The 24,434-nt window shown below is 46.6% G+C and overlaps 1 long non-coding RNA gene across 1 annotated transcript in view; it reads left to right on the top strand.

Moving 5' to 3' along the window:
* The window catches only part of LOC115090956, a 151,159-nt gene that overhangs the window by 50,631 nt on the left and 76,094 nt on the right, over positions 1 to 24,434 (top strand). Inside the window, exon 3 of the long non-coding RNA XR_003856555.1 lies at positions 23,796 to 23,990. This is a non-coding gene — a long non-coding RNA (uncharacterized LOC115090956). The remainder of the gene's footprint in view (positions 1 to 23,795; positions 23,991 to 24,434) is intronic.

The raw sequence follows: 24,434 nt of genomic DNA, 5'->3' as shown, positions 1-24,434 counted from the left end.
TTCACAGACAGGGGGGAGCTGCCTGACCCTCACTCCTGACTTCCCCCATGTCCCAGCTAGTGAATGGTGTGTGGGTGAGGGGGGGGGAGGATGGTGAAGTCTGAGACAGCTCCCTCCCTGCATTACTAGTGAGAGGCTGGCTTCACAGACAGGGGGGAGCTGCCTGTCCCTCACTCCTGACTTCCCCCATGTCCCAGCTAGTGAATGGTGTGTGGGTGAGGGGGGGGGGGTGGATGGTGAATGCTGAGACAGCTCCCTCCCTGCATTACTAGTGAGAGGCTGGCTTCACAGACAGGGGGGAGCTGCCTGACCCTCACTCCTGACTTCCCCCATGTCCCAGCTAGTGAATGGTGTGTGGGTGAGGGGGGGGGGGGAGGATGGTGAAGTCTGAGACAGCTCCCTCCCTGCATTACTAGTGAGAGGCTGGCTTCGCAGACAGGGGGGGAGCTGCCTGACCCTCACTCCTGACTTCCCCCATGTCCCAGCTAGTGAATGGTGTGTGGGTGAGGGGGGGGGGAGGATGGTGAAGTCTGAGACAGCTCCCTCCCTGCATTACTAGTGAGAGGCTGGCTTCACAGACAGGGGGGAGCTGCCTGACCCTCACTCCTGACTTCCCCATGTCCCAGCTAGTGAATGGTGTGTGGGTGAGGGGGGGGGAGGATGGTGAAGTCTGAGACAGCTCCCTCCCTGCATTACTAGTGAGAGGCTGGCTTCACAGACAGGGGGGAGCTGCCTGACCCTCACTCCTGACTTCCCCCATGTCCCAGCTAGTGAATGGTGTGTGGGTAAGGGGGGGGGAGGATGGTGAAGTCTGAGACAGCTCCCTCCCTGCATTACTAGTGAGAGGCTGGCTTCACAGACAGGGGGGAGCTGCCTGACCCTCACTCCTCCGGGGTATTGTGATCTTCCTGCACACAGTGCCCTATCCCTGATACCAGGGGTGTTGTGATCTTCCTGCAAGCAGTGCCCTATCCCTATTAATACCAGGAGTGTTGTGATCTTCCTGCATGCAGTGCCCTATCCCTATTAATACCAGGAGTGTTGTGATCTTCCTGCATGCAGTGCCCTATCCCTGATATCGGGATGTGTGCAAGAAGATCACAACACCCCCGGTATCAGGAATAGGGCACTGTGTGCAGGAAGATCACAACACCCCCAGTATCAGGAATAGGGCACTGTGTGCAGGAAGATCACAACCCCCCTGGTATTAGGGATAGGGCACTGTGTGCAGGAAGATCACAATACCCCTGGTATCAGGGTTAGGGCACAAGTTCTAGTCACATTGACTGATCACATTACTTGTTTTGTCAAGCTACCAACTGTTTTAATTTCCCATCCCCCATATACTGTCAGTAGGAAACTTGGTAACATGAATAAATAAGAGGGCAGCCAATAGGAATACATATTCATTCCTAAACTGACCTTAACTGACCTGAAAAGTGTCAAATTGTATCATTTTCAGTTAGTGCGCACTAACTCCCAGTTAGTGCGCACTAACTCCCGTTAGTGCGCACTAACTCGAGTTAGTGCGCACTAATCGGAAAAAACGATTTTTAACGATTTTTTAACTAAAAAATCGTGCCTAAGACGATTTTCTTGCCCTGCCACACGATTTCTATCGTTAAGACGATATGGAAAACGATTCACATCCCTAGTGTTAAGCAACCAACTGAGGTCCAAGTCAAGACCTAAAATCTAAACAATCACCTGAGGTCTCAGGCCAACCTAAAAATAATTAACCCTGAGCCATTTCAGGACCCTCCTGGCTAACACACATTGGGGCAGATTTTTAAAAAGTATGCGCGCGCGTACTTTTGTTCACGCAACCAGCGCAAACAAAAGTACGCTGGATTTTAAAAGATAAGTGCGTAGCCGCGTGCGTCTTTTAAAATCCGGGGTCAGCGCACGCGAGGCTGTGTAAAATCGGCAGCCTGCGCACGCCGAGCAGCCTGCCTCCGTTCCCTCCAAGGCCGCTCCGAAATCAGAGCGGCCTTGGAGGGAACTTTCTTTCCGGCACCTCCCACCTTCCCTTTCCTTCCCCTAACTAACCCCCCCCCCCCCCCCCCGCCGGCCCTAACTAATTTCCCCCTACCTTTATTTCAAAAGTTACGCCTGCCCAAGGCAGGTGTAACCTGCGCGCGCCGGCACGACATGTTCCGGTCCGGGGGCTTGTCCGGAGGCCGCGGTCATGCCCCCAGAATGCCCCTGGGCTGGACCCATGCCCACGGCCCCGCCCCCGGAATGCCCCCGATGACGCGCCGGCCGCGACACGCCCCCCGACAAAGCCCCAACATGCCCCTGACACACACCCCTAGGAAAGCCCCAGGACTTACGCGCGTCCCAGGGCTTGTGCGCACCGCCAAGCCTCTGCAACATAGGCTCGGCGCACGCAGGGGGTGGAAGGGACAGTTTTTCGGGGGTTACGCGTGTATCTTACACGCGTACCCCTTTGAAAATCTGCCCCATATGTCTTTTCAAGTATTTATATGTATCACCTTAATTTTACATAGTTCACTAGATTCTAAGAAGACCAGAGGTAAATCATATCCGACTATCTTCTGATTGTTGTCAAGTGTTCACTTTAAGTAATTATTGCTGGTCATAATCACTGGTTACTATTCTTCAGACAGGGAAAATAATATAGTCTGAAGTAGCCTCTTCTTATCTGTGTTCACTATGCAAATAACTGGAATTATATCTTCAGTTGTGATATAGTAGTACTCAACACCACCATACTAGTCAAGGTTTAATCAGGGATGAGCAATGGAGCACTTTAAGCTGACCCTACATCTAAGATTCCAGGAGTCTGTAAAAATTAATCAACCATTGAAATGGCAACCAGTGACAGCTACAGTGTCCCCATATATCAGAACTCCAACTAGAAATGAAACATGCAGAGTCCTTAAGGTCTGGGTCTAAGCAATAAATTACACCAGATCACTTACACTACTTAGTCACCTAAATTCCTAAACATGTAATCAATTGAACAAATTCTTGCTTTGTGAATGATAATATCTGCTCCAATCAAAAAAAAAAAAAGATAGCAAAGAAATATATTACGCATTACGGTGCAAAGTGTATCAACCTACTGAGATGTTCAGGTTAGAGAGAAAATCAATGTACTAATTTTGCATTCAAATTCACAGGTGATGGGTTCTTCTTAATATTATGTGGCTTGCTGCTTTAATTTTTCCTTTCCAGAGAACACATTTTCAATCACCCAGAACATCAGTAGACATTTAGAGTCATAGTAACTGAATGTAGTAGGGTTGTGCAGGACTAAACAGGGATGATAACTTTCAAACTGGAGCATGGGAGCACATGTGCACACATTTGTCATCCTGTGCCCAGGGACATGGCCATTTTATAACATACACAAGTATGTTATAAAATAGGGATGTGAATTGGGCTTTGGACGATTGAAAATATCGTCCGATATTTTCAAAATCGTCAGAAATCGGGGGCTCCCCCAAAACGATAGGAAAACCCCACGATATTGTTCGTGGGGGTTCTCTTAACGTTTTGGGGGAGCGTGGGAAAAACGGCACACAAAAATAACCCCTAAACCCATCCCAACCCTTTAAAACTAATCCCTTAGCTTCCCCCACCCTCCTGACCCCCCAAAAATTTTTTTACAGGTACCTGGTGGTCCAATGGGGGTCCCGGGAGTGATCTCCTGCTCCCGGGCAGTCGGCTGCCACTAATCAAAATGGCGCCGATGGCCCTTTGCCCTTACCATGTGACAGGGTATCCGTGCCATTGGCCGGCCCCAGTCACATGGTAGGAGCACTGGATGGCCCGCGCCATTTTTAAAGATGGCGCGGGAATAGTCTCGGCACATACCCCTTTTAAAATCGTGGATTTTAAAAGGGGCAGGTACCGAGAATATTCCCAGTTTTACCAGTTCATCCCCAGTTCACCCAGTTAAAGGGTAGGTCCTCCAAACCCTCCAAGTTTAATAGCCTTCACTCCCACCAGCAATCCCTGACCCTTAAAACCCCGATCAGGTTATTTTTCTTTAGTCTTTAACTTACGCGTCATCCATAGCAGAAGTAAAGTTATGTGGCAGGGGGCATCAGAGCCTGCCAGATCGTGTAAGTACACACACCCTGAAACGCCCATACCCCACCCAGACCACGTCCATGCCCCTCCCCTTTTTGAAAATTTCTGAGAAGTGAGCACTTTAGGAGATATGCACGTATCTCGGCAGCTTTTAAAATCCGCTCAGCATTCATGCATCCCCTAATTAATATGCATGTTGGGCTTTTAAAATTCACCATAATATGTTTATAGTTTTGTTTTTTGTTTATCTTTTTTAAAACATATTTTATGTTTTCGAATGTTTTAATTTTTTTGATTTTTTATTCAGATTCATTTTCAGCAAACAGTACACACATAAGAACATGCCATACTGGGTCAGACCAAGAGTCCATCAATCCCAGCATTCTGTTTCCAACAGTGGCCAATCCAGGCCTTAAAAACCTGGCAAGTACCCAAAAACTAAGTCTATTCCATGTTACTGTTGCTAGAAAATAGCAGTGGCTATTTTCTAAGTAAACTTAATTAATAGCAGGTAATGGACTTCTCCAAAAACTTATCCAATCCTTCTTTAAAAACATCTACACTAACTGCATTAACCTTATCCTCTGGCAACAAATTCCAGAATTTAATTGTGTGTTGAGTGAAAAAGAACTTTCTCCAATTAGTTTTAAATGTGCCACATGCTAACTTCATGGAGTGCCCCCTAGTCTTTCTATTATCTGACAGAGTAAATAACCAATTCACATCTACCTATTGTAGACCTCTCAAAATTTTAAACACCTCTATCATTTCCCCTCTCTGGTAGTGAAGACAGCTCTGGGGTTGGATTCCAATGACAAAGAGAATGAATACCTGCATAGGTTATTACAAAAGTGCAGGAACATAGCAGCACACTTCCACAGAAGTGTCAAGGCGGGGCAGGTTCTCCGAAAAAAGCAGACTGATTTGGAGATGCCTCACAAGCGTCTCATTCAAGGCATTGCCATGCGGTGGAATTCCACCTTTATGATGCTGGAGTGGTTAGTGGAGCTGCAGACACCCCTTCATGAACTTTCTGGTACAATGGACATAGGTGTGCAGAATCCCCTATGGCATCATGATTGGTTAGTCATGAGTCAGCTGGTAAAAATCCTGCAGCCCTTCAAGGATGTCACGGAGGAGCTGAGTTACAGAAGTGCCACCTTGGCTGACATCATCCGTATAGTTCATCTCCTGGATGAACGTTTGGAGGCCTTTAAACAGGAAGAGGAAATGACGGTTGAGGTGCTGCATTGTCCGGATGTTTTGCAGCAGCAGGTGAAAGAGAGATTTTTAACAGAACAGAACACATACATGCTCGCCACAGTCTGTGATCTCTGTGTGAAAGGGAAACCTGCCCTACAGTACGATTGTCTCTTCTTGGTGAAGGACCTGCTGTTAGCAAAAGTCCATGAACATGAGCGCCATAGGCAGTGACAGATTAGGCTTGAAGCAGAGGTATAAGCAGCGGGCACTTCAGAGAGTTGTGCTGCTATACCAAGCAGGAGCAGCACTGTGTCAGCGACAGATAGTATTCCTCCTCTACTTCAGAATGCCCAAGGCATGTTGCCTATAAAAATTTATCTGTTGTGCAACAGGCAAGAGAGAAAGCTGCTGGCATGAGTGACTCTCAGCCTACCCAAGCAAAGGAGACACCAGCACAGCTGTCAGTGGCACGGTATCTCTCAGAGCCGACAGAACATGCAGACAGATCCGCTGGCATATTGGATACACAAGTCTACTTTCTGGGCACACCTAGCCAAAGTGGCTCAGCGATATCTGTCATGTCCACCATTCAGTGTGCCCAGTGAACATATCTTTTCAATGACAGGGATATCATGAGCCCTCACCACTCAAGGCTGGCACCAGAGTTGATGGAAATGCTAGTGTTTTTGAAAGTAAACCTGCCTTTGCTTGGGTTTCCAAATTTTCCCTGTGAATGGCAAGATGAATAAAAGCAATTGAAAGCTTTGCAGCAGCCCTAACTGCCTCCTGTGCTCCAGATAATATAAGCTCTGCAGCACATGTACCTGACCTGAAACGCTGTGCCTGACCGTCCACTGTCCAGGCCTTACATCCCTACAAGGGCCTGACCTGAAACGCTGTGCCTGTCCGTCCACTGTCTAGGCCTTATGTCCCTACAAGGGTTTGACCTCTGTCATCAACTGCTGTGCCTGTTCGTCGAGGCCTTATGTCCCTAGGTGAGATTCACCTCTGTCCTCAACTGCTGTGCCTGTCCGTCCAGGCCTTATGTCCCTACTTGGGCTTGACCTCTGTCCTCGACTGCTGTGCCTGTCTGTCCAGGCCTTATGTCCCTATGTGGGACTGACCTCTGTCCTCGAATGCTGTACCTGTCTGTCCAGGCCTTATATCCCTAGGTGGGATTGTCCTCTGTCCTAGAATGTTGTGTCTGTTCATCCAGGCCTTATGTCCCTAGGTGGGATTCACCTCTGTTCTCAACTGCTGTGCCTGTCCGTCCAGGCCTTATGTCTCTACGTTCGATTGACCTCTGTCCTCAAATGCTGTGCCTGTCCGTCCAGGCCTTATGTCCCTAGGTGGGATTGGCTCTGTCCTCGTTTGTTGTGCCTGTCCATCCAGGCCTTATGTCCCTAGGTGGGATTGACTCTGTCCTCGATTGCTGTGCCTGCTCATCCAGGCTTTATGTCCCTACAAGGGGTTGACCTTGATTGCTTTGCCTGTTTGTCTAGGCCTTATTTCCCTACAAGATTTTGACCTCTGTCCTCGATTGCTGTGCCTGTCTGTCCAGGCCTTATATCCCTAGGTGGGATTGTCCTATGTCCTTGAATGCTGTGTCTGTTCATCCAGGCCTGATGTCCCTACAAGGGTTTGACTTTGATTGCTTTGCCTGTTCGTCCAGGCCTTATGTCCCTACAAGGGTTTGAACTCTGTCCTCGACAGCTGTGCCTATTCTTCCAGGCCTTATGTCCCTACAAGGGTTTGGCCTCTGTCCTCGACTGCTGTGCCTGTTCATCCAGGCCTTATGTCCCTAGGTGGGATTCACCTCTGTCCTTGACTGCTGTTCCTGTCCGTCCAGGCTTTATGTCCTTAGGTGGGATTGACTCTGTCCTACATTGCTGTGCCTGTCCATCCAGGCTTTATGTCCCTAGATGGGATTGACTCTGTCCTCGATTGCTGTGCCTGTTCACCCAAGCCTTATGTCCCTACAAGGGTTTGACTTCGATTGATTTGCCGGTTTGTCCTGGCCTTATGTCCCTACAAGGGTTTGACCTCTGTCCTCAACTGCTGTGCCTGTCCGTCCAGGCCTTATGTCCCTAGGTGGGATTGACTCTGTCCTCGATTGCTGTGCCTGCTCATCCAGGCTTTATGTCCCTAGGTGGGATTCACCTCTGTTCTCAACTGCTGTGCCTGTCCGTCCAGGCCTTATGTCTCTATGTTCGATTGACCTCTGTCCTCAAATGCTGTGCCTGTCCGTCCAGACCTTATGTCCCTAGGTGGGATTGGCTCTGTCCTCATTTGTTGTGCCTGTCCATCCAGGCCTTATGTCCCTAGGTGGGATTGACTCTGTCCTCGATTGCTGTGCCTGCTCATCCAGGCTTTATGTCCCTACAAGGGTTTGATCTTGATTGCTTTGCCTGTTTGTCTAGGCCTTATTTCCCTACAAGATTTTGACCTCTGTCCTCGATTGCTGTGCCTGTCCGTCCTGGCCTTATGTCCCTAGGTGGGATTCACCTCTGTCCTCAACTGCTGTGCCTGTTCGTCCAGGCCTTATGTCCAGTCCTAATGGCTGAACCCTCATTGCAAAGGGAAACCTCATTGCAAAGGGAAACCTCAGTCTCTGGCAATTCAAACTAGTAATCCTTCACAGCATGGATCCTTAAATAAAACAAGCAGTTTTCTTTAGTTTCAGGGCAGAGAAGAGAACTTCCTCCGTCTTGCTTATGAAGTCATGATCTGTTTGCAAATGCTTAAATCTTAACAATTTGTACCATTATACACTAGGGATGTGAATCAGGCTTCGAACGATTGAAAATATCGTATGATATTTTCAAAATCGTCAGAAATCGGTGGCTCCCCCAAAACGATAGGAAAACCCCATGATATTGTTCGTGAGGGTTCTCTTATCATTTTGGGGGAGGGCAGGAAAAACGGCACACAAAAATATCCCCTAAACCCACCCCGACCCTTTAAAACTAATCACCTTAGCTTCCCCCACCCTCTCGACCCCCCAAAAAACTTTTTACAGGTACCTGGTGGTCCAGTGGGGGTCCCGGGAGTAATCTCCCGCTCCCGGGCCGTCGGCTGCCACTAATCAAAATGGCGCCAATGGCCCTTTGCCCTTACCATGTGACAGGGTATCCTTGCCATTGGCCGGCCCCTGTCACATGGTAGGAGCACTGGATGGCCCGCGCCATTTTTAAAGATGGTGCCATCCATCCAGTGCTCCTACCATGTGACAGGGGCCGGTCAATGGCACGGATACCCTGTCACATGGTAAGGGCAAAGGCCATCGGCGCCATTTTTATTAGTGGCAGCCGACAGCCCGAGAGCGAGAGATCTCTCCCGGGACCCCCACTGGACCACCAGATACCTGTAAAATGTTTTTTGGGGGGGTCAGGAGGGTGGGGGAAGCTAAGGGATTAGTTTTAAAGGGTTGGGTAGGTTTTTTGTTTATCGGCTCAGGCGCAGCCGATAAACAAAACCGCGATCGAGCTGGACGAAAAAAAAACCACAATGTGAATCGGAACCGGAATCAGAACCGATTCCGGTTCTGATTCACATCTCTATTGCTCAGTGTGTTAGTGCTAGTCTTTCTGCTTGCTATGTTCCTCCTTCATTGTGCTGTAGGATGTCAATGCCACTTGTCTTGCCGCTTTGCCTGTCGTGCTGCCTTCGAGGGTTCATGCATCTGTTATCGTTGCTCTCTTTTGAAGCTGTGGTGTGTTTTTGACACTCTCGCTGCTGCTTTGTGCCTCTTTTAAAGCACTCTTGCCACTTCTAGTACCCTTTTGCACCTTTAAAGAACCTTAGGCTATTCATGCCACTTTGGTGCCACTTTGCCACAGTCTAAGTACCTTGGAGCTGTTTTGTTGTTCTGATGATTGCTCCCCAGAAATTTAATCAAAATTGATAATAAAAACATAATTCTGCAGCCAAAAATAGGCTGCAAATACTTCCCCCATTGACTTTAATGGGAACCGGAAAAAGAATGCACATATCAACGTATCGGGGAGCCATTGAACGAATGCAATGTATCTCGGTCTCGACGAATACGTATCCCGAATCCAACGAATACTTTCTGGCTGAACATCCCTAGTATCTAATAAGATACTTAGATCTTTCTCTACAGAAGAAATCAGAATTTCAATTCCATCACTCTTGAAGATCAGCAATTTTTCAGTGACAGTTTGTCTAGCCAATTCTGAAATTTCAGTTTTGGCTAGATTTAAGAATAGATAATTATAAGAAAGCCATTTTTGAAGGTATACTTCTAATTCTTTAAGTGCTGATGATAGAGTATTTCTAACAGGAAAACAAAACGGAACATCATCAGCAAAAATCCTAAAATCAGCTCCAAGACCTTCCATTAATTTACACAAAGTTGCAACGTGTATATTAAAAAAAGGGAAGAGCCCTGAGGGATTCCTGTTTTTATTTTTACCCATTTTGATGTCTGATTCACTTGGATAACTTGAAACATACGATTCTCAAGAAAAGAACTAAACCATTTTAATACAATATCTGTAATACCAAATTCAGCAAGCCACATCATCAGTATCCTGTGGTCCTCGGTGTTGAACGCTGTCAAGATGTCTAATAAAACCAGCAAATATCTTTGTCCAGAATCAAAGCCCCAAAAGACTGTATTTGATAGTGAAATGTTCTGTTCTAAAATTCTTTCTAAAATCATAGGAGCAGATTTTAAAAGCCTTACGCGCGTAGGGAGGGGTTATGCGTGCCGAGCCTATTTTCAAAAGGCCTGGCGACGCACGTAAAGCCCCAGGACGCGCGTATGTCCCGGGGATTTTCTGAATGGGCATGCAGGGGCGGGATGGGGGCAGGGCAGATGGTCCAGGGGCATGGCAGGGCAATCCAGAGGCGATCCAGGGGCGGCCGGGGGCGTGGCCGAGGACTCTGCCACAGCGGCCATGTGCCACTGTGCCGGGGGATCGCGCGCCGGCACTCGGCCAGCAGGCAGAACTTCCAAAACAAAGTACGGAGGGTTTTCTTTAGGGCTGGGGGGTGGCATAGGGAGGAGAAGGGAGAAGTGGGGGGAATGGGAAAAGCCAGCAGGGCTCCCCGAGGGCTCGGCGCATGCAATTTGCACTAGTGTGCACCTCCTTGCGTGCACCGACCCCTGATTTTATAACATGCACGCGGCTGCACACGCATGTTATAAAATCAGGCGTACATTTGTGCGCGCACAAATGTATACCCGCGCGCATGTTTTTAAATCTGCCCCATATTGCTTAGGATTAAGCAATGAATTATTTTCCAGATAGTCACACAGTTGTTTGTGGACAACCTTTTCTATTCTCATTGCTATATTAAAAAAAAAAGGGTAGCATAGAGATATTGGCCTGTAATTTGTTGGTTCTAAAGGGTCAAGACTAGAGTTCTTTAATAAGATCCTAATCACTGACCTTTTTTGAGAGTCAGAGAGCAGGCTTTCGGTCAAAGAAGTTAACAAATTTCGTTACAGAAGGAGAGATCTCTTTACAAATCACCTTTAGTGGCTCATCCTGTATCAGTTTCAACAAATGAAAGGCAGGATTCAATCTTGATATTATTTGCTGTATTTCATTCCCAGAAAAATGAGAAAAACATTCCCACTGAGCCTCAAGAGTAACTGTTGAAATTAAACACTGGTCAGACACTTCAAGACATTTATTACATATGTTTTTCACCTTCTCCTGAAGACTTGTTGAAAACTCCTCACTGGATATAGCTTTTGCTTTTACATCACCCATGAGCAATGGGTTACTAGCAACTGTCATAACACCTTTCACAGTTGAAAAAATATATCTCCCATCAAAACCACTATTATGAATTTTCATCATGAAACAGGATTTTTTTTGCTTCATCTATTTTTTGTCAATATCTTCTAAGATGCATATTATATTTCTTAAGATTAGCAGGAGATTTGCCTTTATGCCAATTGTACTCACATTGGCATAACCTTCTCCTTTCTTCTCTCAGGTCTTGTGAAAACAATGGCATCTTTTTGACACTATTATACCTCTATCAGTGTGGTAGGGACTGGGAATAAACTCATCAGCAACTGTTTGAGTAATCTTATCCCATTCCTGGGAAGATTTGATGATAGATGTATACTTAAACTGTTCTAAAAGATTAGGGACCTGATTTTTTTTAATTTATCTGTGTCCATATGACATCTCCGAAAAACCCATTAGGTATCAACCAGAGGGGATATGGCCACTTTTAGATTAAATTCGGCATTGATCAAATTAAGGTCAGACCAAGGGACTGCAATAGCTCTAACATGATTATCCATTTCATGAACATCAAATTCAGTGTATGATCTGCTTTATGTGTCGGCATTTTAACAATTTGATCCCACTCTAGGGGCCTCCATTGTATCAAGAAACATTTCACATGGCAAGGCTACAGGTATAGAGGTAACAAGTAAATTAAAAACACCTAAAATTAAAGTAGAAGCACTATTGACATCTACATTGGCTAAAAGCTCAATAAGCAGTGACATATTATAGGATAATAATCCAGGAAGAAATATACTAAACACAAATTTAAAAATTTGGATCGTACTAACATTACTTTGAAAGGAGAGGCGATGGAAACTGTGATGGGCATTAACCATAGTGACTTTTTACCTAAAATCATGAGGCTACCACTCTTGCAACCTGGTCTAGTGTGAGAGAATATAGAATAATTTGATGCCTCTAACTGATTGTTAATCACCTGGTCGGTATACGATATCCAGGACTCTGTAATGCATCTGTAAGATACTCCTGGGGGAATTCTGCACAAAATTTTTTTTAAAATTCAGTGCACAAAAACTTAAAATTCTACAAAATTCTACAAACTTTATATTGGTCAAAATAACACAGTTTACATAACAGTCTTTAAGTAATTACATTTTAAATTAATACAGAAAAAAGTTATTAGTTAAAGATGCAGAATTTTAAATATTTTGAGCTGAATTTCTCTAGAAATTCACTGAAGAGTGTCACTTCCACTCGCTCTCCCTACTCCCCTGCCACTTTGCCGCCTCGGGCCCCAACTCATTCACCTGCCAGTATCTCTCCCCTCCACCTCTAGGCTCAACCCCTTCCACTCTATTGCCAGTCCCAGAGTTTGACCCCGTTCTTAGTACTGCCCCTCACACAGGCTCCCTCTGTCCCTCCTTCTCTCACACACATGCTCCCTCTCTCTAATATACATACACACACTCTCATACAGGCTCCCTCACTCTCTCCCACACACATACACATCCCCTTATACAAGGTCCCTTTCTCTTGCATTAGGGGTGTGCATTTGTTTTCGCCGTATTGGCGAACCGCAACATATATTGCACTATTCGTTATATACGTGGGGAGGCGAAACGCATCGCGACTCCCCACATATATAACTTATTATCCGCCTAATTCGGTGCTCCCCGCGGCACGCACTTTTCTTCGCCCCCATTAGCTAGCTATGATTTCACAAAATGGCAGCGCCCATGCCCTACATTCGGGTATCCATGCCGACCTGTCCAAACCTTTCCTGTGAGTCACAGTGACTCACAGGAAAGGGTCGGACAGGTCGGCATGGATAGCGGAATGCAGTGTATCAGCGCTGACATTTTGTGAAATGCACTGAATGCAGCCAATCGCGCTGTCATTCAGTGCTCTCTGTGGATTTTACTGATGAGCCAGCACTATATAAAGATCAGCACGAGGAGAGCCACGCATTTTCTTTACAGCGATGCTGTGGGGAGGTGGGGTTGGTGTAAGGAAGCTAGATAGTAAAGAGAAAGAAAAAGCTAATTATTCTTTATTTTGCTGCAGTGCCAGTGCCAGCTAGTCCTGTTTCTGTTTGTTTCAAACTGTTTATTTAGGTGATCTGACTGAGATGCTGTGCCAGGGAGAGAAGCAGCTAGCAATCACTATTAGGGTGTTGTGGCTGGCTGGGAGAGATATATTTTCATCCATTTTTCTGGTGTGACAAAAATTCCAGCTTTTTTAAACTGAGTTTATTTAATTCAAATTACTTAGTCTCTCTGTGCACCGGGCTACAGTGGGTAGTGGTTAGTTTAATAGACTGAACCTTATTATTGGGTCGGTCTGTGCAGTCAAGTGCTCAGTATGTCTGCCTCTTTTGTGCTTACAAGCAAGCAGCGTCTGTGTGCACACCACACCTTACATTAGTGCATAGCAAGGCACCGTGACAGTGAGTAGTGGTTAGTTTAACAGACTGAACCTTATTATTGGGTCGGTCTGTGCAGTCAAGTGCCCAGAGAGTCTGCCTCTTTTGTGCTTACAAGCAAGCAGCGTCTGTGTGCATACCACACACCTTACATTAGTGCCTAGCAAGGCACCATGACAGTGGGTAGTGGTTACTTTAACAGACTGAACCTTATTATTGAGTCAGTCTGTGCAGTCAAGTGCTCAGTGCGTCTGCCTCTTTTGTGCTTACAAGCAAGCAGTGTCTGTGTGCACACCACACCTTCCATTAGTGCATAGCAATGCACCGTGACAGTGGGTAGTGGTTAGTTTAACAGACTGAACCTTATTATTGGGTCGGTCTGTGCAGACAAGTGCCCAGAGAGTCTGCCTCTTTTGTGCTTACAAGCAAGCAGCGTCTGTGTGCATACCACACACCTTACATTAGTGCCTAGCAAGGCACCATGACAGTGTGTAGTGGTTACTTTAACAGACTGAACCTTATTATTGGGTCAGTCTGTGCAGTCAAGTGCTCAGTGCGTCTGCCTCTTTTGTGCTTACAAGCAAGCAGCGTCTGTGTGCACACCACACCTTACATTAGTGCATAGCAAGGCACCGTGACAGTGGGTAGTGGTTAGTTTAACAGACTGAACCTTATTATTGGGTCAGTCTGTGCAGTCAAGTGCTCAGTGAGTCTGTCTCTTTTGTGCTTACAAGCAAGCAGCATCTGTGTGCACACCACACCTTACATTAGTGCATACCAAGGCACGTGACAGTTGGTACTGGTTAGTTTAACAGACTGAACCTTATTATTGGGTCGCTCTATGCAGTTAAGTGCCCAGTCTGCCTCTTTTGTGCTTACAAGCAAGCAGCGTCTGTGTGCACACCACACACCTTACATTAGTGCATAGCAAGGCACCGTGACAGTGGGTACTGGTTAGTTTAACAGACTGAACCTTATTATTGGGTCGCTCTGTGCAGTTAAGTGCCCAGTCTGCCTCTTTTGTGCTTACAAGCAAGCAGCGTCTGTGTGCACACCACACACCTTATATTAGTGCATAGCAAGGCACAGTGACAGTGGGCAGTGGGTAGGCACTACTCAGTTACATTAAATCGATAATGTCAGGGAAAGTTAGATGTAGTCGAGTGATTGGGACTGGCAGAGGAGGTACTTCAAAAGACACTAGTGCAACTCCCCCATTAAAGTTAAAAAGGCACCTCTCGCAATCAACTCTTTGTAGAGGCTGGCAGTTCCATCCCGAAAAAAAATGAAATCTGACCATGATGCATCACCATCTCCACCACATGTTTCTGGCCCTGTAGTTTTGGAGGTGAGGGAAGGGGAAGCAGAGTCGTGCCAGACAAAATGTCGACACCCAAAAGCAGCAGGGGGACAGAAGTCATGACTAACACTTAGCATTGACAAGGTAGGCAGTCACTATTTGCTTCTGATTCAGATGAAGAATCTTCTTGTGTGGGATTCTCATCAGAAACGGAAAAAGTAATAGGTGAAAAATCTTCGGGAGGATCAATTACTCCTGTCTTAGCCTCCACTTCAGTGCAGCAGGAGAGAGATGAAAGTGAAGAGGAGGAGGAGGAAGAGGAAGAGCAGTCAGCACAGGCACAGAGGGTGACTGAGGCCCCCTCTGGCATTGCTTCTCAGGGTGCACCCACTACCTCAGCTCCAGTGGCAGCTTCCAACCCCAAGGCTTTAGAGAGGAGAGGATCACAAAAGACATCTGTGATCTGGAACCACTCTAAAGTGACAGAAGACCCACGTTTTGCTCAGTATAATTACTGTGCAAGGGATATTAGCAGAAGCAAGCAAATGGGACATCTATCTAATTTTGGCTTGAACCACCATATGAAGAGGCAACACCCAAGAAGATTACTGCCATCTGGGGATGGTGGCAGTACCAGTCAGGAGACCCCTTCCAAGCAGTGTGCAGTGGTTCAAAAGCAGCAGAGCCAGCCCACGCCCTCATCCCCTTCTAGCAGTCAGGTGGCAGGCCAGCAACCCCCTGACATGTGGCAGAAGCAACAACCCACCATGGAGGAAATGGGGTGGAGTGCGGTAACGCTATTCCGGGGTAGGAGGCAGGCAGCCTCAAAAGTTGTAACCAGGACCATTGAGGAAATGATTGCCCTTGATGACCAGCCCTTGCAGTTAGTGGAGAATGTGGGTTTCAAGCATTTTCTGAAGGTCATACTTCTAAATTACAAAGTCCCCTCCAGAACCACATTTAGTAGAAAGGTCATCCCCAGCCTGTACAAGCAGTGTCGCAGTCGCATTCAAACGCTGCTAGCTAAGGTATAGGGGAGAGTGCATTTCACCTGCGATATCTAGACCAGCATGAATGATGCACACTCTTACCTCTACCTGACAGCACACTGGTGGGACTTGGCTAAGGCAGGGGCAGCCAGCAGCTCTATTACTGAACAAGTATCAGGGTGGAGGTGGGCTTTACTGCACATCCACCTGACGGACCAAGCCCATACCACAGCCAATATTCTAGCATGCATCAGACAGATGCTGGAGGGCTGGCAACTACACCAGCGAGACAGGAAAGCTCAGGCAGGGTTCTTTGTCACAGACAATGGTGCAAACATGGTTAAGGCAATAAACGACGACCACTTTAAGAACTTCCTATCTTTTGCACACACTCTGCACCTGGTAGTGAAGTCAGCTCTGGGGTTGGATTCCAATGACAAAGAGAATGAATACCTGCATAGGTTAATTCGGAAGTGCAGGAGCATAGCAACGCACTTCCACAGAAGTGTGAAGGCGGGGCAGGTTCTCAGACAAAAGCAAACTGATTTGGAGATGCCTCACAAGCGTCTCATTCAAGACATTGCCACCCAGTGGAATTCCACCTTTATGATGCTGGAGAGGTTAGTGGAGCTGCAGACATCCCTTCATGAACTTTCTGGTACAATGGACATAGGTGTGCAGAATCCCCTAGGGCATCATGATTGGTTAGTCATGAATCAGTTGGTAAAAATCCCGCAGCCCTTCAAGGATGTCACGGAGGAGCTGAGTTCCAGTAGTACCACCTTGGCTGACATCATCCCTATAGTTCATCTCCTGGATGAACATTTGAAGGCCTTTAAACTGGAAGAGGGAATGACAGTTGAGGTGCTGGATTGTCTGGACGTTTTGCAACAGCAGGTAAAAGAGAGATAAAGGCCTTGAACAGAAGACCGCACATACATGCTCGCCACAGTCTGTGATCCCCGTGTGAAAGGGAAACTCGCCCTATGGTACGATTGTCTCATATTGGTGAAGGACCTGCTGTTAGCAAAAGTCCGTGAACAGGAGCACCATAGGCAGAGACAGATTAGGCTTCAAGCAAAGGTGGAAACAGCGGGCACTTCAGAGAGTTGTGCTGCTAGCCCAAGCAGGAGCAGCACTGTGTCAGCGACAGATAGTACCTCCTCCTCCACTTCAGAACGCTCAAGGCATGTTGCCCATAAAAATTCATCTGTTGAGCGACGGGCGAGAGAGAAAGCAGCTGGCATGAGTGACTCTCAGCCCACCCAAGCAAAGGAGACACCGGCACAGATGTCAGTGACACGGTATCTCTCAGAGCCGATAGAGAACATGCAGACAGATCCGCTGGCATATTAGGCACACAAGTCCACTGTCTGGCCACACCTAGCCAAAGTGGCTCAGCGATATCTGTCATGTCCACCAACCAGTGTGCCCAGTGAACGTGTCTTTTCAATGACAGGGGATATCACGAGCCCTCACCACTCAAGGCTGGCACCAGAGTTGATGGAAATGCTAATGTTTTTGAAAGTAAACCTGCCTTTGCTTGGGTTTCCAAATTTCCCTGTGAATGGCAAGATGAATAAAAGCAATTGAAAGGCTTGCAGCAGCTCCAACTGCCTCCTATGCTCCTGATAATATAAGCACTGCAGCACATGTACCTGACCTGAAACGCTGTGCCTGACCATCCACTGTCAAGGCCGTACATCCTTACAAGGGCCTGACCTCAAATGCTGTGCCTGACCATCCACTGCACACTCTTACCTCTCCCTGACAGCACACTGGTGGGACCTTGCTGAGGCAGGGGCAGCCAGAAGCTCTATTACTGAACAAGTATCAGGGTGGAGGTGGGCTTTACTGCACACCCACCTGACGGACAAGGCCCATACTGCAGCCAATATTCTAGCATGCATCAGACAGATGGTGGAGGGCTGGCATCTACTTATGTCCATACGTGGGCTTGACCTCTGTCCTCAAATGCTGTGCCTGTCCGTCCATGCCTTATGTTCCTTCAAGGGTTTGACTTAGATTGTAAGCCCTCTGGGGATAGGGAAATACCTACAGTACCTGAGTGCAATCAACTATGAAGTGCTGGAAACTTTTGAAAATACCAAGACAAATAAATTAAGAAAAAAAACCTGCTGTGCCTGTCCATCCAGGCCTTGTGTCCCTACAAGGGTGTGACTTTGATTGCTTTGCCTGTCTGTCAATGCCTTATGTTCCTACAAGGGTTTGACTTAGATTTTAAGCCCTCTGGGGATAGGGAAATACCTACAGTACCTGAGTGTAATCGACTATGAAGTGCTGGAAACGTTTGAAAAGAGCAAGATAAATAAATTAAGAAAAAAAGCCTGCTGTGCCTGTCCATCCAGGCCTTGTGTCCCTACAAGGGTGTGACCTCGATTGTTTTGTCTGTCCGTCCAGGCCTTGTGTTCTTACAAAGGTTTGACTTAGAATGTAAGCCCTCTGGGGATAGGGAAATACATACAGTACCTGAGTGTAATCGACTATGAAGTCCTGGAAACTTTTGAAAATAGCAAGATAAATAAATTAAGAAAAAAAACCTGCTGTACCTGTCCATCCAGGCCTTGTGTCCCTACAAGGGTGTGACCTCGATTGCTTTGCCTGTCCGTCCAGGCCTTATGTCCCTAGGTGGGAATGACCTCTGTCCTCGACTGCTTTGTCTATCCAGGCCTTATATTCCTATAAGTGTTTGACCTCCATTGCTTTGCCTGTCCATCCAGGCATTATGTTCCTAAAAGTGTTTGACCTCCATTGCTTTCCCTGTCTGTCCAGGCCTTATATTCCTACATGGGTGTGACCTCGATTGCTGTGCCTGTCTATCCAAGCCTAATGTTTCTACAAGGGTGTGACCTCCATAGTGGTGCCTGTCTATCCAGGCCTTATGTCCCTAGGTGGGATTGACTTCTGTCCTCGACTGCTTTGCCTGTCTGTCCAGGCCTTATGTTCCTACAAGGGTGTGACCTCGATTGCTGTGCCTGTCTGTCCAGGCCTTATGTCCCTACGTGGGCTTGACCTCTGTCCTCGATTGCTGTAACTGTCCGTTCAGGCCTTGTGTTCCTACAAGGGTTTGACTTAGATTGTAAGCCCTCTGGGGATAGGGAAATACCTACAGTACCTGAGTGTAATCGACTATGAAGTGATGAAACGTTTGAAAATAGGAATATAAAAAAAATTAAAAAACAAAAAACTGATGTGCCTGTCCATGCAGATCTTATGTCCCTAGGTGGGATTGACCTCTGTCTTCGACTGCTTTGCCTGTCTGTCCAGGCCCTATGTTCCTAAGAACATAAGAACATGCCATACTGGGTCAGAACAAGGGTCCATCAAGCCCAGCATCCTGTTTCCAACAGTGGCAAATCCAGGCCATAAGAACCTGGCAAGTACCCAAAAACTAAGTCTTTTCCCTTTTCCCTTTGCTAGTAATAGCAGTGGCTATGTTCTAAGTCAAATTAATTTATAGCAGGTAATGGACTTCTCCTCCAAGAACTTATCCAATCCTTTTTTAAACACAGCTATACTAACTGCACTAACCACATCCTCTGGCAACAAATTCCAGAGTTTAATTGTATGTTAGTAAAAAAGAACTTTCTCCAATTAGTTTTAAATGTGCCACATGCTAACTTCGTGGAGTGCCCCCTAGTCTTTCTAATATCCGAAAGAGTAAATAACCGATTCACATCTACCCGTTCTAGACATCGCCCAGTTGACAGTCCCGCCACATGTTAAGCCTCGTCTTGTCTTGTCTCCTTGTCTTTCCCTTATCAAACCACAGCGACATGACTACCTCGGCTCTGCCAGCCTATCTTGCCTTTATCAACGTTCTGCCTCTCTGCCTTGCTGCCAATCACCAGATAACTCACTCAACTCCTTGTGGTACTCTTGCCACTATCATGGTTGCTCAGTGTGTTGGTGCTAGTCTTTCTGCTTGCTATGTTCCCCCTTCATTGTGCTGTAGGATGTCAATGCCACTTGTCTTGCCACTTTGCCTGTCGTGCTGCCTTCGAGGGTTCATGCATCTGTTATTGGTGCTCTCTTTTGAAGCTGTGGTGTGTTTTTGACACTCTCGCTGCTGCTTTGTGCCTCTGTTAAAGCACTCTTGCCACTTCTGGTACCCCTTTGCACCTTTACAGTGCCTTAGGCTCTTCATGCCACTTTGTCACAGTCTAAGTATCTTGGAGCTCTTTTGTTGTTCTGATGATTGCTCCCCAGAAGTTTCATCAAAATTGATAATTAAACCCCAATTCTGCAGCCAAAATAGGCTAGAAATCCTTCCCCCTTTGATTTTAATGGGAACCAGAAAACGAATTCACGTATCAACGGATCGGGGCGCCATACGTCCGAATGCAACGAAAATGCCCCCCCAACGAATACGTATCACGAATGCAACGAAAATTTTCCTGCTGCACATCCCTATCTTGCATACACACCCACACAAACTCCATTTCTCTTGCACACATACATCCTCACACAGGCTACGCATGTCTCTCTCTCATGCACCCATTCACACAGGCTCTGTCTCACACATACACAATCCCTTCAGAGAGACTAGCACCCTCACATACACACGATCCCTTTTTCATACACACGAGCTCCCAATCTTTCACACACATACACACTCCTTCACAATCTCCTCATATAGGCTCCTTCTCTCTGAAACCCACACTCAAGCATCCCCCACCCCCTGTCTTACCTCCCATGCTCTCTCACCCTCCCCTCTCCCACACCCCTCCCCTCATATAGGCTCCCTCTCTGAAACCCACACTCAAGCATCCCCCACCCTCTGTCTTACCTCCCATGCTCTCTCTCACACCGTCCTGCTCTCTCTCACCCTCCCCTCCCCCACACCCATCCCCTCTCTTACACACACATTCTCTCTCACCAGCATCCCCCCCACCCCTCCCCTCTTACCTCTCATGCTCTCTCTCACATCGTCCTGCTCTCTCTCTCTCTCACCCTCCCCCATACCCCTTCCCCTCTCGTACACACACACATTCTCTCTCACCAGCATCCCCCCGGCATCTCTCACCGGCATCCCCCCCACCCCTCACACGAGGGCCTTCCATCTTTGCTGAGAGCGGAGCACACTCCATTTGTTGCACAAAGGGGCCTTCCATTTTCTCCGTGAACGGTGCGCCCGGGCCTTCATCTTTGCGTTCCGTTCGCGGTGTGCCGGGTCTCCTCTGGCAATTCTGCGCGGGGGGGGGGGGGGGGAATTCTGTGCAAATTCTGCCCTCCACAGTAGCGCAGAATTCCCCCAGGACTAATAAGAGGGATCTTCCTGCTCTATCTGCTCAGTAAGGATTTGGATCCTTTTTATAATAGATTGTGCATTTATTAACAAAATGGATAGGACACAACAAGAAGATAGAGTTCAGTTTTTACCTGTTTTAGGAACATGCTTCTCCTAATGGGGTTCCTACTTTTAATATTTACTAGCTGGCCAGGGGCCATATCTTCCTTGTCCTGAGATAACAGTTATTGGTTGCCCACCATAGTTTGCAAAATTAAAAGACCTATCACTAGAGGAAAATTGCTCCATAATTAGTATAAGTTCCAAAAAAGCACTTTAATTAATGCAAAGCTAGAAATGTCCTTGAACCACAAATAATGCTGGAACCCAGAAGATTAGATATGGACACTTCGGAAGCACATGAAGGGGCAAGCTCCTTTTGCTTGCACCTTTGGCTAGCAAAAAAGACACACAGCACCTTAAGTGTACCTTGCGCTCCTTTAGCTCAGCACTCAAGTAATGACAGCATGTGGTGGGGGAGGAGGGGGTCAATCAGTCCCACCGAGCTAAAGGAGGAAGCACTCACAGTTTGTCAGCAGTCAGCTGGGTTTCAAACACTGCATTCAGAGGAAGAAGGCAGGCAAGTCAGCGATGGTATCTGGCTCATGAGATGAAAAGAGACTAAATGACTGGAGTCCCTTGTACTGCTTTAGCTTGGTGCCCAAGTGATGTCAGCAAGTGGGCAGGGCAATAAGTCCCATAGAGTTAAAGGAGGAAGCACTCACAATCCCTCAGCTGGGTGTCAGCAGTCAGCTGTATTCAGACAGGTCAGTGATCTTATCTGGCTCAGGAGATGGAAAGAGACTAAAAATGAATGCACATCTCTAGAATGTAGTAATCTATATCTACAGGGCAGATGTAACAAGACTAATAATTTGCTTTCGTATCTTGTCTATCTTTAATGCTTTGAAAAATAAAGTAGCATCATTTGGAACTGTGATATATCGTATATTAGCAATAACTATTGTAATTGGTAGGTACTGTATATAAAACTGTAGTTGCCAACTTTCTGCTTCTACATGGCCCCTATTTAAAATTATGCACAGCGGAAATAGCTATTTTTTTTGCATTTTGGTTTCTGCTTATCTGATATTCTCTCTCTTTTGTGTGACTGGAACCCCATGTCTGTCACCATATGCCTTAATTCCATTTCCCTTTTCTAAAACATCTTAAGCCATCCATCCTCTCTTGCCCTCCTGCATCTAGGAAAGCCGGGATTGGTTACTCATGCCATTTATGGCCAGCCATTTTGTGGTTTAAGGTGTGGCTACTTTCATTTTAGAGCAAACATCAGAGAAACAAGATATAGAATTTTTTTTCTCCCTGTTGAGGCTTCCTGCCTCATCAGGTTTCCTCTTTTTTTGTAGGGGATTGGCCTCTGTGCACAACCTGGCAGAGGATGCCTAAGCATTTAGTTCAGTAAGACAGATTTTTGCTGAATTTCCCTTTGGGACAAAAGAACTCTCAGTCCAAAGGACAGAAGATCTGTGAGCACCACTTTACTCCCTAGGTGGGCCAGACCGGTGACAGATCCTTCTGAGTGAGATTTTTGATGGCCAAAATGTATCCTGTTTTTTAGAAGGAAAATACACTTTTTTTTTGTTGTGAAGAGGTTTTAAGCCACCCCTCTTCACTGGGAGCCTGGCTGGATCATCAGGTTCCCTCCCAAAGACTTTGCAACCCAAGGAGTCATCCTTTCAGATTCACTTAATAGCGTCAAGGAAGAGTGAGAAGACCCCATCCGGATCTCCACTAATTTGAGACCAGGACACATGGCTGGGTGTTTGGGAGGATGTTGAACTGTAAGGTAGTATTTTACTATCAGGCCTATACAGTACAGTGCGCTCCGACGGAGCACACTGTTAGCCTGCTCTTGGGCACGCGTTTTCCCTTACCCCTTATTCAGTATGGGGAGGAAAACGCGTGTCCAACCAGCGGCACCTAATAGCACCCTCAACATGCAAATGCGTGTTGATGGCCCTATTAGGTATGGGCGCGGGATACAGAAAGTAAATTGTGCAGCCAAGCCACACATTTTACTTTCAGAAATTAGCGCCGACCCAAAGGTCGGCGCTAATTTCTTCCGGCACTGGGAAATTGCACAGAAAAGCAGTCAAATCTGCTTTTCTGTGCACCCTCCGACTTAATATCATGGCAATATTAAGTCAGAAGTCCCGAAGAGTAAAAAAAGTTAAAAAAAAAAAATTTGAATTCAGCCCGCGGCTGTCGGGCTGAAAACCGGATGCTCAATTTTGCCGGCGTCCGGTTTCCAAGCCCGTGGCTGTCAGCGGGCTCGAGAACCGACGCCGGCAAAATTGAGCGTCGGCTGTAAAACCCGCTGACAGCCGCCGCTCCTGCCAAAAAGGAGGCGCTAGGGACGCGCTAGTGTCCCTAGTGCCTCCTTTTGCCCATTTTTACCGCCGGGCCTAATTTAAATACTGAATCGCGCGTACCAGCGAGTAGCCGGTGCGCGCGCCAGGAGAGCGGGCGTTCTCCCGCTCTCCCGCGGACTTTACTGTATCGGCCTGTATGTTAGTAGGGGACCCCTGACCTAGGAATCTCAGATAAGCCGCTGGGAAGCTTTGAGTGCACAGTTTACACCACCATGGGAAACTCAACTAGTATGCTGAGAGAAAAGGAAACCTGCTCAATCTGTAAATACATCATCTGTAATTGCACAAGTATTTAAAGATGGACTTTTATTTGCCTTAAACCAATCAGTAAATTATTATTTAACACCCAACACCTGGTCCTGTTTGTTTATTCACAGCATCTCCCTCCAGGGGATGCCACAGCTGCAAACACACACAAGGGATACAGTGTCTAAGCCACAGATGAGAGTCTCCCCCGGAGAAAGAATCTCCCCCAGGGATCAGAAGTTGAGCTGGGAGGAAGTAAGCTAGCCAGCACAGCCCCAGAGGTTATAATAAATGTGATTGTGTGCGCTTGAGACTAAACACCCCAGGTAAGGGTTACATTTGTATTCTCTTATGAATTTTAATCTCCTACATTTGTCTTCTTCACAAATAAAAAAAATGGTATTTTTATTTGTCTTGCAGAATTACAGCCAAAACAAAACATTTAACTTTGGAACAGTCTTGTAAATACCCTGCAGCATTTCAAAATGAATTCAATTTTGTTTTCAACAAATAAAAAAAAACATAGAAAATTACTGGTATTTATGAAGTTTATGCGACAAACGGCAAATGCACAGCAAAAAAGAAGAAGGAAAGGGTGTCCTAACTTTATTTATTTATCGTATTTGGCCCATTTGCCTGAAGACACTTTAGGTGAGGTACAATGTAAAATATAAAAATAATCATCAACAAAACAAATATCAAAGGGCAAAGAGACAAATACCAAAGGGCAAAGAAGACACAATATAAAACAGAAAATAGGATGTTATATT

This window comes from Rhinatrema bivittatum, chromosome 4 (assembly GCF_901001135.1).
Source record: "Rhinatrema bivittatum chromosome 4, aRhiBiv1.1, whole genome shotgun sequence".
Taxonomy (NCBI): Eukaryota; Metazoa; Chordata; class Amphibia; order Gymnophiona; family Rhinatrematidae; genus Rhinatrema; species Rhinatrema bivittatum.
This window is presented reverse-complemented; position numbering and strand designations above follow the sequence as displayed.